Below are 20,183 nucleotides of genomic sequence, written 5' to 3'. Positions count from 1 at the left end.
TATTCTCATCTATATTGTTTTTACATTGTTGCTTAAATATTAATTCCCCCATTTGACTGTGAACTCCTTCAAAACAGAGGTTATGTTTTTGCTTTTTTATTTTTTTGTATCCTGCAAGAATAGTTACTTAACAAATGCTTGCGAACTGACTTCTATTTAGATCCAAATCCCTTCTTTCTTCATTGTTTAGAACAAAAATATCAAAATTGATGTGATTGATCTCCTCCAACAATACGTCTGCTTATTGGCTACTGGAAAAAGATCTCACATTTAGAATTTCAACAGTCATTTTTTTTCCTGGCATCAAACATAAATACTATGAGGAATGATGAGCTCAATGATCTTGGAAAGACATGGAAAGACTCGCACAAAATAACGAAGAGCAAAATGATCAGAACCAAGAGAACACTGTATACAGTAACAGCAATATTAAGAACAACTTTAAGCCAATAAGTCATTTTGACTATTACAAACATTCCAATTAACTATAAAGGACATATGAAGAAAGATACTATCTGCACCCAGAAGAACTGATAAATAGAAATATATATAGAACATTTTGCACAGATATGCTTATTTATGTCTAATGGTAGCCACCTCTAGGGTGGGGAGAAGGAAGAAAGAAAGAGGAAAAAAAGAAATGTACATGATAACTTTATTATGTATTTAATAGGAAGAGCAAGTTGTATATAATAGATTTGCAGTCTCATGTAATAATCTTTTTATTATACTATGTTATGGAAATGCTTATTATTCCATAAATTTAAAAAAATATAATAAATGTAATGAAAAGATTAAAAAAATGGCTTTTTGCAACTTCTACTTATTGTTCCTAGTTCTTTCTTCTGAGGACAAAAAAGTTAGATTTTTCTTCTACATGATAATTACTCAATTTTTAAATAGTGTTTCATGTCTCTTCTCTTAGCCTTTTCTTCACCAGACTAAATATCTTCCATTTTTCATTGATCCTCATATGAAAGAGACTCAAGGTCATCCTCTTGACACACTCCATTTTGCCTATAAATTTCTGGTGCCCAGAATTGAAACCAAATTCGTTTCCAGGGTTGTACATACAGATGATGAGGTTGACATACTCATTGCCAGAACTAGCTCAGTGTTGGGGAGGCAGGTTCTTAAAGTGATAGGAGTACCAGATCATCTTACATGTCTTCTGAGGAATCTCTATGTAGGCCAAGAAGTAACATTTAGAACCAAAAATGAAACAACGGATTGGTTTAAAATTGGGAAAGGAGCATAACTAGGCTGTATAGTGTTTCCTTGTCTATTTAACTTATATGCAGAGAATATTATTATGTGAAATGTCAGGCTGGATGAATCAAAAGCCAGAACTAAAATTGTTGATAGAAATATCAGCACCCTCAGATATGCAGACAATACCACTCTAATTGAAGAAAGTGGAGAGGAATTAAGAAGCCTCTTCATTGGGATAAAAGAGAAGAGTGTAAATGCTGGCTGGAAGCTTAACATCGAAAAACTAAAATCTTAGTAACTGGTACCATAACTCCCTGGCAAATAGAAGGGGAAGAAATGGAAGCAGTGTCAGATTTTATATTCTTGGGCTTAAAGATCATTGCAGATGGCAACTACAGCTATAAAATTAAAAGATGCTTGCTCCTTGGAAGGAAAGCTATGGCAAATCTGGACAGCATAATAAAAAGCAGAGACATCACCATGCCAACAAAGGTCCATATAGTCGAATCTGATTATTCCCCTAGCAATGTATGGCTCTGAGAGTTGGATTATAAGAAAAACTGAGTGCCTCAGAATCAATGCTCTTGAATTGGGTTGCTGGAGAAGACTCTTGAGAATTCCTTGAGCAGCAAAGAGATCAAATCAGTTAATACTTAAAGACATTAACTCAGACTATGCACTGGAAGATCAAATACTGAAGCTTAAGTACTTTGGCCACAAAATGAGAAGATAGGATTCATTCCAAAAGGCCATGATGCTGGGAAAGATTGAAGGCAAAAGGAAAAGGGGACAGTAGAAGATGAGATGGATAGATAGTGATATTACGAGCCAGAGCTTGGACAGATTTTAGGAGAAAATGGAGAGTAGAAGGGCTTGACATGTTCTTGTGATCTATGGGGTCACAAATAGTCAGACATGATTGAACAACTGAATGACTGAACCACAAAACCAAAAAAAAATGTAATTTTGGAATTTGATTGTTTAAATCAGAAACCATGTTGGTGCTATCTCATAGCATGAAGATGACCCTGTGTTTTAAAAGGCTATGAAAGCCCTGGGCAAGTTCAGATAGGCTTTGTAATGCTGGAAAAAAACAGACATAAATGAAGCAGAAGTAGATTTTTTTTTTCTTGATTCTCCTTTACTTTTTCCACAATCCAGTGAATGTTGACAATTTGGTTTCTAGTTCCTCTGCCTCTCCAAAAAACATCCTGCTCTTCTGGTAATTCTTGGTTTATATATTGCTGAAATCCAGCTTGCAGGATCTTAACCATAACCTTGCTGGTACATGAAATGAGTTCAATTGTTTGGTAATTTGAACATTTTTTGATGTTGTCCTCCTTTAGGAGTGTGACATAAACTGATCTTTTCCGATACAGTGGTGACCATTGAGTTTTCCAAATCTACTAGTGTATTGAGTGCAACATTTTTAACAGCATCATTTTTAGGGTTTTAAAGATCTCAGATGGAATTCCACCACCTAAACCAGCCTTATAATTATCATGCTTCCTAAGGCCCTCTTGATTTCATTCTCCAGGATGTCTGGCTCAAGATCAGTAACCACCCTGTCGTGGTTGTCTGTGATGTTAAAGCTTTCTTGTATATTTCTTCTGCATATTCTTGCCAACTTTTTAAAATCTCTTCTACTTCTGTTAAGTCTCTATCATTTTTGTCTTTTATCATGCCCATTTTTGCATGAAGCATTCCAATGATATCTCTACTTCTCTTGATGATATCTTTTGGCTTCACTATTCTATTGTTTTCTTCTATTTCTTTGTACTACTTATTTAAGATTTAATTATGGTCTGATGATTTTCTCTACTTCCTTCAATTTAAGTCTGAATTTTGCCATAAGAACCACATGATCTGAGCCAGAGTCAGTTTCAGATCTTGTTTTAACTGTTCTCTACCTTTGGCTGCAAAGTACATCATCAATCTGATTTTAACATTGACTATCTATTGATACCCTTTTGTAGAGTTGCCTTATGGCTTGCTGAAAGAGTGCTTCCTATGACCAGAGAGTTACTTAGACAAAGCTCTATTAGCCTCTATCCTGCTTTATTTTGTATTCCAAGGCCAAACTTGCCTGCCATTTCAATTATCTTTTGATTTCCTGCTTTATCATTCCAATCCCCTATGATGAATGTGACATCTTTTTTTGGTGTTATTTCTACAAAATATTATAGGTTTTCATAGAACTAATCAACTTTGACCTCTTCAACATCAGTAGTTGGAGCAGAGACTTTTATTACTGTGGTCTTGAATGGTTTACCCTGGGTTTGAACAGATATTATTCTGTCATTTTTGAGATTATATGCCAGTACTGTTTTTTTCCTGCCCTTCTATTGGCTATGAGGGCTACTCCATTTCTTCTAAGGGATTCTTTCCCATAAAAGTATATATAATAATCACCTGAATTAATTTCACACATTCCCATTCTTTTGAGTTCACTGACACCCAAGATGTTAATGTCTAATCTTTCTATCTCTATTTTGACTACATTTAGCTTACCTTGGTTGATAGACTTTACATTCCGGATTCCTATGCAATATTGATCCTTACAGCTTTGGACTTTCCCTTCATCACTTGACACATCCACAGCTGAGCTTCCTTTGCTTTGGCCCAGCAGCCTAGTTACCATGAAGAGCTATTTGAAGTTTTCTTCTGCACTTCTCCATTTGCATATTGGACACTTTCTGACCTGAAGGGCTCATCTTCTGGTGTCTTAATCTTTTATCATTTTAATACTGCCTATGTATTCTTTGAAAAGATGCTGGAGTGGCTTGCCATTTCCTTCTTCAATGGATTCTTTTTTGTCAAAACTCTCCACTATGATCTGTGTGTCTTGGGTAACCCTGAACAGCATAGCTTGTAGTTTCATTGAGCAATGCAAGCCCCTCCTCCAAGAAGAACTCCAAGCTATCAAGTCACATGAAATAAAATACTCTAAAATCACTATTGATTAGAGAAATGCAAATTAAAGGCAGTGATCCAGAAGGGGATATGTATTACTATAAATTATAGGGCAGTAATCATAAGAACAATCTGGTATTGACTAATAAATAGAGTGGTGCATCAGTTGAATAGATTATGTACACAATACACAGTAATAAGTGACCATAATTGTCTGGTGTTTGATAAATCTTAACATCCGATCTTTTGGGACAAGAACTCACTATTGGACAAAAATTTCTGGGAAAACTGGAAGGCAATTAAGTAGAAACCAGGCATAGACCAACATCATATACCAAAAAAAGGTCAAAATGGGTACAGGATTTAGACATAAAGGGTGATGTCATAAATAAATTAGGGGAACATAGAAGAACTTACCTATCAAATCTATTGATAAGGGAAGAGTTTATGATCAAACAAGCGATAGAAAGGATAAAGGGAAGTAAAATGGATAATTTTTATTGCATGAAATTAAAAAGTTTTAGCACAAACAAAACCAAAGTGGTGAAAACTAGAAAAAAAAGCAGGAAATTTGAAGGTGGGAGGGGGGGATTCAAGTTTCTCTGATGATATTTCTCAACTATTTAGGCCAGTGTTTCAAGTTTACAAAAATAGAAGCCATTTCCTAATTGAGAAATGGGCAAGGGATATAATCAGGAAGTTTTCAGGAGAAGAAAGGCACAGAGTCAACACTGGTATTTTGATCTTAGTTTATCTAGTGTCCACCACAGTTATTCAAATGAAGTATGACTTTATCAAATACTAGTTGAATTGAATTAACAGCAGAAGGAATGAGAAGAGAATAAGGAATAACATCTCTGATCTCCTGGCAAATTAATTCCACCCATTTCTACCATTTCTGCCCTCTCTCTCCAAGGAGAACAATTCATCATCCATAGGGTAGTCATCAAATACTTGAAAAGAGTATTTGTGTTTACTTTTCTCCAAGCTAAATATTCTTAGTTTCTTTGACCTCTACAATCTGGCACAGTCTCCAATTCATTTACCATCCGGTTTGTCCTCTTTTTGACATGCTCAAATTCAATGAAAGTAATACTTTATTGACCAGGGCACAGTATCCCTGTGATTATTATCACCCTGTAATTCTATTAAGGTCTAAGAGAGAAAGTGCTGCCCGCTAGAATCTTCAGAACTTTTTTATAACAATGGTCATCTATCTATACTTCCCCCATCTTATACTCATGAAATTTATTTTTAGTCAAGTATGAGCATTTACATATGTCCTAGAGTTAAATTTTATCTTAAATTCTGTTCATATGTCTATCCCTTTGATTTTTTGATGACAATGATTTAGCCTTTTAGCTATTTTTTTGGGGGGGGTTCTTTTTTATTTATTTAATATACTTAGTTTTCAGCATTAATTTTCACAAGAGTTTGAATTACAAATTTTCTCCCCATTTCTACTCCCCCCCCACTCCAAGATGGCATATATTCTGGTTGCCCTGTTCCCCGGTTGCCCTCCCTTCTGTCGCCCCACTCCCCTCTCATCCCCTTTTCCCTTCCTTTCTTGTAGGGCAAGATAAATTTCTACGCCCCATTGCCTGTGTATCTTATTTTCTAGTTGCATGCAAAAACTTTTTTTTTTGTTTTTGAACATCTGTTTTTAAAACTTTGAGTTCCAAATTCTCTCCCCTCTCCCCTCTTCCCTTCCCACCCACCCTCCCTAAGAAGTCAAACAATTCAACATAGGCCACATGTGCATCATTATGTAAAACCCTTCCACAATACTCATGTTGCGAAAGACTCACTATATTTTGCTCCTTCCCAACCCATCCCCCTTTATTGAATTTTCTCCCTTGACCCTGTCCCCTTTCGAAAGTGTTTGTTTATTATTGCCTCCACCCCCATCTGCCCTCCCCTCCATCATCCCCCCTTTTTTATCTTCTTCCCTCTTGTTTCCTGTGGGGTAAGATACCCAATTGAGTATGTATGGTATTCCCTCCTCAGGCCAGATCTGATGAGAGCAAGATTCACTCATTCCCCCCTCACCTGCCCTCTCCCCACCTCCCACAGAACTGCTTCTTCTTGCCACCTTTATGCGAGATAATCCACCCCATTCTATCTCTCCCTATCTCCCTCTCTCAATATATTCCTCTCTCATCTCTTAATTTGATTTTATTTCTTTTAGATATCTTCCCTTCATCTTCAACTCACCCTGTGCCTGCTCTCTCTCTCTCTGTATATATATATATACACATACATATATACATACATACACATTCACATATACATATATATATATAAACATAAACATGTGCATCACTCTCATTTCTCTTCCTAATTTTTCCTCTACTTCTCTAACTTGCTTTTCCAAATCCTTTTTGAGCTCTTCCATGGCCTGGGGCCAGTTCATGTTTTTCTTGTAGGCTTTTGATGTAGGCTCTTTGACTTTGTTGACTTCTTCTGGCTGTATATTTTGGTCTTCTTTGTTACCAAAGAAAGAATCCAAAGTCTGAGACTGAACCTGGGTGCATTTTCGCTGCCTGGCCATATTCCCAGCCAACTAACTTGACCCTTGAGTTTTTCAGTGGGGTATGACTGCTTGTAGAGTTTAGAGAACTATGTTCCATGCCTGGGGGGATGTGCCAGCTCTGCCACACCAGCACTCCTCCTTCCCCAAGAACCCTCAACCTGGACTGGACTTAGATCTTCAGTAGGCTCTTCACTCCTGCTCTGATCTGCCACTTAATTCCTCTCACCAGGTGGGCCTGGGGCCCGAAGCAACTGCAGCTGTAGTTCTGTAGCTGCCCCACCTCCACTGCCCCAGGGGCGGTGGCTGAACTGTGAACTCCTTCTACTCCCGCAGCTTTTCCCACTAACCTTCTCCGCTGTCTTTGGTGTTTGTGGGTTGAGAAGTCTGGTAACTGCCGCAGCTCACTGATTCAGGGCACTAGGGCACACTCCGCCCGGCTCCTGGTCTGTGCTGCTCACGCTGGGCTCTGCTCTGTTCCCAGCTCCGTGCGGGACAGACCTCACCCAGAGACCATCCAGGCTGTCCTGGGCTGGAGCCCTGCTTCCCTCTGCTTTTTTGTGGGTTCTGCAGTTCTAGAATTGGTTCAGAGACATTTTTTATAGGTTTTTGGAGGGACTCAGCAGGGAGCTCATGCTAGTCCCTGCTTTCCAGCCACCATCTTGGCTCTGCCCCCTCCTTTTAGCTATTTTTTTTTAGCTTTGTAGCACTTGTAAATCTCGTAATGTCGCCAGCTGTTGTCATCATCCAAGTAACTAACACAAACTTTTGAGCAGCACAAGTCCAATGATAAATCATTGAAGAACTCTACTGGAGACCTCCCACTGGATGAACATTGATTTATAAATCACTTTTCTTTGTGTACAGTAATTCATCCAGTTGAGAATCCAAATACCAATACTTTCATATCATCTATGTATCTTCCAAGTCAATCAGTTAATACATTAGAGTCATTTGTATATCAGGCACTAGGCTAAGTGCAGAGGATATAAAGAAACAAAAAGAAAGTCCCTCCTCTCAAAGAGCTCACATTGTAATGGAGGAGACAGTATGCAAACAACTTGGACAACCAAGGAATATACAGGGTAAAATGGAGAGAATTAACATAAAGAAAGCATTAAAATTAAGAGGAATTGGGGAATGTTTCCTGTAGGAGGAAGGTTTTTAGCTTGAACTAGAAGAAGTCAGGGGAGCCGAAAGGCAGAAATGAGGAAGAGAATTCTAGGCACGGGGGACTGCCAGGGAAAATGCCCAAAGTCCAGAGATGCATGTAGTTCAAGGAACAGCAAGTAGGACAGTGTTACTGAGTCACAGGGAAAATAGTGGTATGTAAGGTTTAAGAAAAGTAGAAAGGCAAGAATATGGGCATGATATGAAGAACTTTGAACACCAAAAAGAGGATTTTATTTTTGATCCTGGAGGTGGCAGGGAGCCACCGGAGTTTATTGAGTAAGTTAGTGATATGGTTAGACCTGCACTGTAGGAAGATCACTTTAACTGCTAAGAAGATGGAATGGAGTGGGGAGAGACTTGTGCCAGGGGGACCAATGCTACTGAAATCATGTATCCAACAGAGTACTAAAGACATTTTCTGTTAAAGTCTTGCTCTGATGCCTGTGAATGGTGTGAAGGTGAACCTCGATGCTGTAAGACCAGGAAAACAAACTTGGCCAGGTCCTACCAAACTAGAAAGGTTTTGAGTAGACCAGATATAGATTAGCCTAGTTAAGTTCAATAATGGCTCAATACAGAGTTCTTGTCATCATACTGAATATTTATGAGCTGTATAATTTACACAAAGCAGTGAACCATAAAATAAAATTGTAGAAAACTTAGCATGAGACTCAACTAAGCCAGATCATCTCATAAGCATTTATAGATGAAACAGAGAATGACAACAAATAGACACAAAATGGGTCCAATTTGCAGTCCACATTGAGCTTTCCTTTTATGGAATTTCTAGTAAATTTACTTTCAATATCTACCACACACATTGGCACTTACTTATAGAGCAAGAGTTCCTAACCATCTTTCTGTCATTGACTCTTTTGGCAATCCGGGGAAATCTATTGCTTTTAAATATATAATATAAAATTCATAAGATTACAGAATAAACCAATTTTATAAAGTTTATTTTTGATGTTCTCAGATTCCAGGTTAAGAATCTTTGCAATATGAATGATCTTGGCTTTGTTGTTGTTGTTCAGCCATTTCAGTTGTGTCAGACACTTTGTGAATCCATTTTGGGTTTTCTTGGCAAAGATACTGGAGTGGTTAGCCATTTCCTTCTCCAGCTCATTTTACAGATGAGGAAACTGAGGCAAACAGGATTAAGTGACTTGCTAAGGATCACACAGCTAGTAAATGTCTGAAGCTGGATTTGAACTCAGGAAGATGATTTTTCCTGACCTCAGGCCAATCACTCTCTCCACTGAGCCACCTAGATATCTATCTTGACTTAATCTATAATAATTTATCATCTGTATTCTAGTTTCTCTAAATAAACCATAAGCCCTCTATAATCAGAAAAGAAATCATGAATCCGTTTTTACCATTACTCCCAATATAACCCCTGGTACATAAAAATAAATACTTTGATCATTTTGAAGCACAAAGACTGCCCTTGGTGAAGGGGGACTGATGAGAAAATATATTTTTTAGTTTTTCATACATAAATAGAGTTGTCATTTCTTATTTTTAATTCTTTGCTTTTATTCTGTAGAGACTGTATCTTTTCACAATCACTGCTTCCACACTTCTTACAATATACTGTTCTTTGGTACTCCCATTTCTCAATGATTCCTTTGTTCTTAGGTTCTGTAATAGTTATTGCATTCTATGGTTTTCTTATGTTCATTTCTGCTTTATATCCTCCAGTCCTGTCCTTTCTTTATTCTCCTCCCCCTTCTCTATTTCACTTTATCCTACTTTGGCTTCATTTTCTCCTCTCCTATATTTTTGTACTTCATCCCATTTGTCTCCTTAATTGGGGTCTCTAGTTTTGTTTGTTTGTTTCTGCCTCTGCATCTGTCACCTTCTGTGCTTCCTGTTGTTTATTTCTCTCTATATACATGCACTCTCTCCATTTTTATATCTTCTCTCAGCATTTCATGTGCTATTATATGCCATTCTTTGCTCCCCTCCCCCATCATATTTACATATTCATGTCCATAGAGAATGATTTCACTGGCTTTCAGTTCTCTGGGCTACTAACCCAAGTACAGTCCCTTCATCCGAGGCTTATTCCCTTCATTTTTCCATAAAGCTCCAAGTTTATCACTCTCTGTCTCCAGCCTGAGATCCTTTCCAAAACTGCTACCCTAAATTCTAAGTGGAACTATGATTATACTATGTTAGAATTTGTGATAGAGGAGAAGAAGCTGCCCAGGAACAGCCTGATAAGTACCCTAGCTTTGACAGGATTACTAGGTTGGTGGACCTGGGGAACATATGGATATGGCTTGTGCCAACGATGGAGAGATGTGAACTAGATGATAATACAATTAGCTAGAGTTCAAACAGGTTGAATAGTTGGACCCAAAGAGGAGGAATTAATGATTCGATGTACCTTAGAAGGAGGTCTCCAGTGGAGGTTGCTTGGAGTCACATTTAGTTCCATGTTGTGAAATATTTTTGAGTAAGAACTTAGCTGAAGAGATAGATGTCCTCCTGATGAAATTTATAAATGACACAAAACTGGGAGGGAAAACTAATACATTGAATGCCAAATCCAGTATTCAAAATATTCTTGATAGATTAAAACATCAGAGCAAATCTTATAAAATAAAACATTACTAAGAGTAAAAGTCTTATGTTCAGGTTAAAGAAGTAGATGTCAATACTTCAAGATGAGGGAGATGCGACTAGCTGAATGTTCATCTGAAAAAAAAGATTTGGAAATTTTGACTTAATTTGAACCAACAATGAGAACCAAACAACATACAACAGACCCACAAGAAATGCAATCATGGGCTACATTAAAGAAAGCACAGTATCAGGGATTATCACCGCCAAGAAGGTGATGATCCTGATGTACCTCATCCTTGTCACATCTGGACTATTGTAGCAAACATATTGATGTTTTAGTAAAGATAGAGACAGCTAGGTTAGTAATAGGCTTCAATATCATGCCATACAAGGATGGGCTATTGAAAATGGGGATCCTTTTACTGGATAAGAGATGACAGCTTTTTCAAGTATTTCAAGGTCTGTCATCAAACAGGTGTTTGATGTAATCTGTTTTGCCCCCACAGAACAGTATTAAATGCAATGGGTGGAAATTTTAGAAAAGCAGATTTTAGCTTAATGTAAGGGGGAAACCTCAAATATTTAGAACAATATGAAATATAAAAGCTGTTTCATGTGGCCTTGGAGATCTTTTACCAGTTGTCTTCAAGCTGAGGCTGGATGAAAACTGGGTAGGGATGTTATAGGGATAATTCTTGCTCAGATGCATTTTAGATCAGATAGCTTCTGTAGTCCCTTCCTCACATTAGAAGAGAATCTTTTAGATTCTGTACTTCTATTACTAGTGTCAAACTCAATAGCCTATAGTTTCCACAATCTACTTTTTAACCCACTTTGAAAATTGGGATATTTATTTATTCCAAGTATTGGAACACCTTTCTTATTCTCCATGGTTTCAGTTAGCAGCTAATAAATGCTTGTTGAACTGTGTTGAACTGGAGATTACTGATAGTGGTTCCATAACTTGATCTACAAGTTCTTTCAATATTCTTGATTCTTATTTTTCTATGCCAGGAGAAAACTGTCTAATGCATTTCTTGTTGGCAAGGTTTAGTGGAAGGTTGGCTTCAGGTAAAAGTTGACACTGATGACTACAGTGAGACTTGGAGATTACTGATGTGTTTCAATTATCCATGAGATCCCTGTCTCCCATGTTCATAGATATTAAAGAAGAGGCTATCCAAGCTTGCCCAGGGCCTCTCCAGGAAGTCTCTAAGGAAGGGTCACAGATCTGCTCTTGTACTGGCCAAGGAGCAGGTAAGGAATATATGTGGGAAACAAGAACTTGAAGGATTGAGCCCTTTGAACATGTTGCAAAAATGTATGAGGCAGCCCTAAAATGCTTTCAAAGGACTGCATTCTTACAGGCTAGTCCCAAAAGCTTAGTTATTTTTCTTACTTTCTGTTACACATTTGCTACCAACATATTGGTAGTTAAAGCTTAAACCAGACTCAATAAGATGCAGTTAAATTTGGCTATCAGGAAACATTCCAACCCCCAAGCTGCCACAGATTTTAAGTTTTCTGAATGGTTTAGACTTAGTTCTTATCCCCTTCTTTCTTCACAGTGTAGATGCCCTGCATTTCCCCACTTATTTTTTCTTCCCTTAGAACACTTGAATCAAATTTTCTTCCCTTTAATTCTCATCAGCATTCCCAAGCATAGGTTCCTATGCCACTCAAATTCAGTCTCCTCTTACCCCTTCATTTATTTTAGGGTATAAACCCAAAGGTCAATATAATGCTCCTAAGAACCCATAGACAATGGACTACGATGGAAGTTTGTTTATCCCTAATACTTCCTATACATCTTTCTTTCTTGGGGAAATGAGGTGTGGGATGAAATAGAGGGAGATCAACACCAGTCCCAGGACTTGCTTCAAGAAATATACATTTGTATATGTATATGTACATGAATATGTATATGAAAATTGTTCTTGGAGCCAGTGAGTGTATTCACTAGAATCTTTATTTAAAAAAATAAATGATGATATAAATACACAAAATCATATTTGCTTACATTATAATTGTTTTTTCTTTTATTATCCCAAAATATTTATTGAATTGAGTTCCAGTCTATCCTGAACACAAGTCTAATGAACAAGGAGGAGGAACTCACGAGGAATAGATTGTCCTAAATAATTGATGTTTGGGCTCACACAGCAAAGGGATTTTTAAGATTTAAAAAACACTTCCTAAATTTGATATTCACAAAGATGATGCTATTTATCTCAAAAGAACTTTTCAAAAATCAGGGTGACCAGTTTTCTACTTAATCTAAAAGTTGGGCATCAGTTGTGCCCCAGCTCTTATCTCCACCTGACATTTCTATCTCCTGTTGCTCACTCACTTCACTCTTAGGTTCACTGCACTCTAGCATCTGCTGGCTGAAAACACACTCTGTGTTCCCTGTCAGATACAGACATTCACGAAAACCAAATTAATATGATATGGTGAGGAGAAAAAAACAGTATCCTGCGTCAACTTGAGGTCCTGAGTGTAGGGCACCAGTAGCAAGGATCATAGATAATCAATAAAAGATGTGGAGCAGAAAGGGAGGTTGGAGACCACATAGCCCAACCCCCACATTTTTCAGACAAGGAGAATGAGCTCTGGAAAGATTCTCTTCTTGTTATGTAACAGTACCTTGGTGCTTGTTCAAAGTACAACTACCATTCCACAGGGTGAAATCTCATCTCAGGATAAATGGCTTCAGGGTGGTGCGATGTGTCACAGTGAAAAGAGTACAATTTTCTGGAGTTGGCAGAGCTGGGTTCAAATCTTGCCATTGCCACTTACTGTGCACATCCTTGGAAAACTCAACAACCTCTCTAGGTTTCCATTTCCTCATTTGTAAGACAAGGGAATCATACTAGTTGGCATCTGAGGGTCCCTTTCAGTTCCAGATCTATAATCTGTTTGTCCTTTCCAAAATTTATAAATATCATTTTATATGACGTGTATGAGTTATGGGAGACTTTCTTTTGCAAAGGAGTCACACCTCTGTAGAAAATGAAAATCAAACAGTTGGCTTTTTCCAATTATTACTTTACATGGGCAAACGGGGTTCTGTCCTTCAGAGAAGAGCTCATATCTCCCATAAACCACATCTGGTGGGGTCCAAGACCATAGAACATGGAATAGGGGGTTAGTTGATGGATAAGGTAGATGCCATCTTCTAGTTAACTAGCACTGTCTTGCCTTGGAAGAGAGTTCATTCTGAACTACATACATAACCCATTTACAATGAGCAGATAAATAAGAAGTAAAGGTGAATTAAAATTCAGAAAACATAAGAGCATTCCAGGGTATAGATCTTCATTCTAGATCACAAAGAACTGAAAAGAGGAAAGAAAGAAAGTGGAAGTGGGGGATCATCACAGCATGAATATGGGAATAGTCTGGTGAGAGAGAGAGAGAAAGGTTAGCCTCGTTCTATATTACTGCTATCATTTAGTAACCACATTATTACATACCCTCCCTCATCCCTATATTTTTGAGCACTCTGGGTGGTCCCATTGAATTCTGGTAGAATTCTGAGTTTGGGCCCAGAATTTCTACTGACTGATACACTAGACTATGTATTAATTGTGGCAGATAGATTTTTTTCTCCATATACTCCTAAAGGGGCACTCAATAAAGCAAACTAGTGTGAATTTCCAATTCCAGGGGGCACTGATATATTAGATTTCTTTAGAAAGGTGATTTCTTTCTTTCCCTCATAAACCCTTCAGAGGTAGGAATGTACAGATTTTTCTCAATAAACCAAGTGACCAGAGAGTCAAAATCAGCATTTAAGCTACAAGTTGGCTCTTATTTCTGCTTCTCACTATGACCATTTTATTCCCTTTTACTCTTGCTTTAGTCATCTCAGCACATCAACATGGTACCACTTGACAAATAATAAGCAGATTGCTAGAGAAAAGTCATCCTCAGCATCAATGTGAGTCTGGGCAACATCACTCAAATAAGCACCATTTGAAAAGAGAATTAAAATAGCACAAAGCACATAGCTCATCTACACTCCTGAGTAACTTACCCAAACCAATAAGTTTGTGGCTAATTTTTTTTTCTTTTCTATTTTTTTTTTTGGTAATTAACAACCAGAATTTAAAAACAAAATAAAACAAAACAAAAACAACGACAAGGATAAAAAATACCTTGAAGTTGTAGCACCAAAAAGGTTTGTATCTGTATCGGGGGGCAAAGCCCTGGAAAGTGCCTGTCTGTATTGCATGTGGGTATGTAAATGACCAAGAAGAATCATAGATGGGAATTATCAACAGCAGAAGGGAGCAAAAACTTCTTATCAGGCAAGGCCAAATTGCTCTGCCCTTTTCCTCTTCTTTGCCTCTGTGTCCTCCATGGCTCCAGTCCGAGCTGAACTTATGAGAATCCCAAATCGCTCCTTCCTCTTTTTCAGCTTCTCATCATTCTCACTCTTCTTGGAGACTGAGGAGACATTCAAACCAACTCTCTGAGCCCTTTCTTTAAATTTATCCATGTTTACCATAGGTTTGGTGTCTGGTGATGAACCTTTTGCTGAAACTGAAGAGATGGCAAATCGAGCTGTATGAGCAGGATTTTTGCTCTCCAAGCTCACAGGTACATTGAGTCACTCACCTCGTTTCCACATCCTCTCATTCTGTGGTATTTCAAATATGATTTTCTTTACCTTCTTCTTTGCTGCCACATCAGCAATTTTCTCCAGAGGTTCTTCCTCTTTGACAGCTATTTCTACTGGCTTTGGTTCTTCTTCCTTTGTTTCATCTCCCAGAACATTTTCAGTGGTCTCCTCTTCAGCATGCTCTTCAAGATAAGCCTGGAGTCTATTGATGAGATCTTACCTGATTCCTTTGGTGTCTAGACCCCGTACAAGGCATTCCTGCTTCAGCTCAGCAAGCTTCAGTTTGTGAAGCTCCACTGTCTCAGCTGCTATCTTGTCACCCCACCCCGCCTCCCACCATGGCTAATTTTTAAGTCCAGAAAATGCTGATGAGCTTTGCTTCATTTTCATCATTGGTTGTGACACAATCATGGACCATGGGTCTACTGGTTATATGGGTTAGGCAATAATACCAGTGTAGCATGCACCTTCTGGTTTATTCTCCAAAGGCCAAGTAGGCTACATTTCTCCTCAGGGTCCTTGGTTACTCTGTGGGGCTTGTGGCAGCTTCTTTTTTTTTTCTATTGCCCCTACTGGCCGTGTTTCCCTTGTTAGGGGGGTTATGAGTCAGGTCATGAGTCCCTTAATAGCTCAATGTTCCTGTAGTTCAATGATTGTATTTTACAAATGATTATTTACTTTGAAGATGATAGGAAAAAAATTTGGACAGTTTCCCTTCCCTCCAATATTTCGCAGCATACTTTTCCCTATACTATCTCAGTCTTTTTTTTTTGGGGGGGGGGTGCATTCAAATCCTAGCTCAATTCACACATAGCTGTTTCTACCAACTTCATATCCAAATTTGGTGTTGACCATTAAGCCTAAATCTCAGCTACTCTCGAGTTAGAATCATGAGGGCTATTCCAAAGGTCATGTTTAGCTTACGTGGACATCGATGCTAGACTGGCTATAAAATGCAGACTCTGAAACCCCAGGATGATGATGAGGGCTTCATTCATTTCATATCTTAGGGAGATTGATTTTTTTTAATCTGGGTACAAACTCTCACCCTACACAATAAATAAATTCAATCCCTTGTAACAAATAATCATAGTCAAGTAAAACAAATTTTTGTTGTATTATTAATGTCTGAAAATATTCATTTCATTCTACACCCATAGTCTACCACCTCTATACCAAGAAGTGAGGAATACTTCACTTAACAGGGCAGTGAATTGATCAGAGTTCTTAATTCTTTCACATTTTCCTTTATGATATTGTATCATTGAAGCATTAAATAAATAGTTTTCCTATTTCTGGCATTTCATTATGCATTGTTTTAAGTAAGTCTTTTCAAGTTTCCTTGAATCTGTGTCTTATGTAATTTCCTTTAGGGTGATAACTATTCCATTACTTTCATATCCTCTGATGTGTTGTTTTTTAATAACAAAATGTGCTGCTGTAAATGTTTTGCATATATGGGACCTTTCACTATGTCTTTGATCTCTTTGATGGTACATCCCTAGTAATGGTATCCATGGTCAAAGGATATGTACAGTTTAGCGAATTAGGGAAGATGTAGTTTATATATCCTTGGACCAATTTGTAGTTTCGCTGCCAATACCGAATTACTTTCCATGTCCTTTCACAACCCCACTAATAATTTTCATTATTTTTTTGTCATCATTGTCAATATGATGAGCATGAAGTGAAATGTGGGAATTATTTTAATGTATATTTCTTTTTTAATTAGTGATTTGGAGCTTTTTGTTCATTTATTTTTGTTAGTTTGGATTTATTTCCATGAGAATTGACTATAGATACCATTTACACTTATCAACTGAAGAATGGCTCCTTTTCTCCCGTATTTGTATTATTTCGTAACTTGTCTTGATCAGATCATACAGCTTCTAAGTGATGGAATAAAAGCCAGTTTGGAACTCGGGTTCTCTGGATTCTAAGTCCAGCACTCATCCTACTTAACCATTACTCTAAACAGATCCTTTTCTAAGTTAAAGTTAAAACATGGGATTACTCTTTGTAAAGTAAAAAAGTACAATCTAATATATAAGAGGTACTAAATAGGAAATGAATTTTAGTCAACTCTGAAGCTTGAGCAACTTTGAGAACTCACTTAGAAATGTGACTCAGTTTCCCAGTTTGTGAAATGATGCTAATAATATGTTTTGCTTTCTTAAAGGGATGCATAAATGTAATGATTAAGCTAAAGACTGAGTTTTTGGAAGAAAAATACTAAAAAAATCTTATGTAATTTAATAATTTTGAGTTCACTCTTAGAATGCAATATGTTCCCCAACTATTTTGAGTAATTTATGTTGGTTTGAACTTATGGAGAAAAATAAAATCCTGGGGTTTTTTTTTTTGTTTGTTTGATTACACAATACCATTAATGTCCTGCTTCAGGAAGATCATTGTCCTGAAAAAAAATTCATATTGCTAAAGCAGAATAAAGGAACATTATGATTTACTGCCCTAGCCTTTCACCTCTGGAGTGGTAGTCCTAAGCCTGCTTTCTGTCAGAAGGAAATTGAGTTTTGTGGCTTTAATCTAGTCTCTAGCAGAAACCTGTTCAGTTCACAAGCCACCACATTCTTTGGCACAATTAGCTGCCTTTGCTGAGAAAACCATAGTGCAGACTATGTTTTGGAAAGTGTCTCCTTTTTTTTTTTTTGCTATCCTTCTCTTCTTCACATCCTCTCCAACCGCTCCAAATCATCTCTACTTAAGTTCTGAAACATGTAGTATGTTTCAAAACATAAAAGTGATATAATAATATACATATATTAAGATATATACTATACATATATTTTTGTATATATATATATATATGTATATACACCCACATATAATGTGTATACACATGCATATATTATTCCTTAAGTCAGTGTAGTTTTAAGGAAATGAAGCTTTTAAAGTTTTAAGCAATTCATGCTTAAAACTGCACTAACTTTTTCATATACCTTATATAAATGTGTCTATGTACATATGCACGCATATTCACATATCCATATATTGGGGGGGGGGAGTTCAAGCCTGTGATTTCATTGTTATAGGGAAAATGTGGTAAGGAAGCTCCATCTCCTATTTTAGATCAGAAATAGTTCTGGAAATTGAAATCTTAGAGAGCTACCTGGGATACTGGTTAAGTGACTTTCCCAGGGTCTTACTTTCTATAGATTTGAGATGTAAGATTTGAATCAGAATCTTCCTGGCTCTGAGGTCAGCTTTAATCCGTTATATAATTCTGCACACAGTTAGATGCAACATGACCATATATACGTAGATTGATAGCTAGTAGGAGGTTGTAGGGGAGGGAGAGAGAGAGATGATAGCACGATAGCCACAGTACATCTTTCTTAAGCTGATTGTTGTGTCCCCTTTTCTATTTTTATATCTGTTTAGCTCCAGCCTATCACTAAATAAAGCGCTACAGTAAAACATCTACTCTTTTATTAAATGGACAAATTTACCCTAAGCCATTGTTCTGAATTGTACCTTAAAATGGCAGTGGGAGACAGGTTGATGTGACTGTATCCATTTTAGAGATGAGGAAACTGATGTGCTGAAAATTAAAGTGAACATTTTACAGCCACACAAGCTTAGCTGAGATTAGAACCTTCTGTGAAAGCTCAGTGAGTGACTCAAAGCAGTAGAATAGATGATCTGTACCAGCATTGCTTGGCAAATCCACTTTAAGATGCCTTAAGTAGGAAAGATGCTAAGTTCTAGTCTATATATAAAATAGAGTGTTACATAATACAGTTTGGAAGCTACCAAGATAACGTGCCTCGTCGTCATGTGGTTCTCTGCACCATATGCCTGGGCCAGAAATGGTTGAAAATCAGCACTATTTTTCTTTTTATTTTACTTGTCTTTTTCTCCTTCAAAGCCAGTTTCTTCTCATTGTTTATGTCTTTCTGTTCAGGCCACTACCATGGATGACTCCTCCCTTAACAATTCAGCTTGTGTGTATTTGGCAAGGCCTACAGGTTCTACCTTCTCCATCTCTTTCACATTTGTCCCTTGCTTTCCATTCTCATATCTTTGCCACCTATCTTTTATGCCTAGGTTATTATAATAGCCCTCCCCGGTCTCTCTGACACTAGTTTCTTCCCTCACCAATCAAGCGTACAGGCTACCACATTAATAATCCTAAACCATCACTTCCATGTTTTTGTTCGGTTGTTCGTTTTTAATCAAACATTACTGCTTAAAACCATTTAATTCCTCCTTTCCTGTGAGAAGAATTCCAAATTCCTTAGTCTGGCATTCAATGCTCTTAAAAATACAGATCAAATCTGGCTTTTTTTCCTTATCTTTCACTATTTCCAAACATGAAGCCTATAGTCAGAAGACTGTAAGCTCCTTAAAGGCAGGGACTGTTTCTCTTTTCATTCTTATATCCCTTGAACCTAGTACAGTACTTTGTATGACTTTAGCAAAGACCTGTTGAGTTGAATACTTCCAGCCATGCTAGCCTCCTTCACTGTCCTTGAAAGTACCTTGCATTTTCTCACTTCCATAACTTTGTTGACATCATTACTCTCACCTGGAATGCTCCCATGCTCTCTTACGATTCATTTGGCCAAACTGATCCATTCATCAACATACAGTTTCATAAAGTCAGTCCTAGCTCTAAATAATCCTCTTCTTAGTACTTGATGCTCAGCTACTCTGAAAATTTTCATTTTATCACTTGGTATATTATGGGTTATCTTTTTATTCTTGTGTACCTTTGTACAGTAAGGTGAATTTTAGTGTGTATAAATTGGATTTTTGTTATTGTTTCTTAGAGTTTAGTTTCCCAGGATCCATGGCCGTAACAATCTCTATTTCCCAGGCTCATGATTTGTAAATATCTCTACCACACTTGCACAGCATTATATAATGATAAATAATATAAACATTTGTGCTTAAATTATAAATATCTACTGCGACCACACAGTGAGATATAACAGTGAGATAATGTAAACTTGTAAGGATTTCTTTGTCTGTTGTCCTACAAAGCAGGTGAGGACTGGTAAGTGAGTGGGGAACCCTTAGGGTTCAACGGACAAGCTGGAGTGCTGAGTATTCCTTGACCAGCCCCCATCAAGGCTTGGGGTGAATCTGTGTTTGGGCCTCAAACGGCCCCCACTGAGGCTTAAGGGGATT

General features: G+C 37.5%; 1 pseudogene; it reads right to left on the bottom strand.

Annotated features, from left to right (window-relative positions):
* Positions 1-14,711: 14,711 nt before the first annotated feature.
* Positions 14,712-19,593, bottom strand: LOC118842560 (annotated as a pseudogene).
* Between the last annotated feature and the right edge of the window lie 590 nt (positions 19,594-20,183).

The sequence above is a fragment of the Trichosurus vulpecula genome, chromosome 3, assembly GCF_011100635.1.
Source record: "Trichosurus vulpecula isolate mTriVul1 chromosome 3, mTriVul1.pri, whole genome shotgun sequence".
NCBI lineage: Eukaryota > Metazoa > Chordata > Mammalia > Diprotodontia > Phalangeridae > Trichosurus > Trichosurus vulpecula.
The sequence above is the reverse complement of the archived record's forward strand: the minus strand, read 5'-3'. Positions and strand labels throughout refer to the sequence as shown.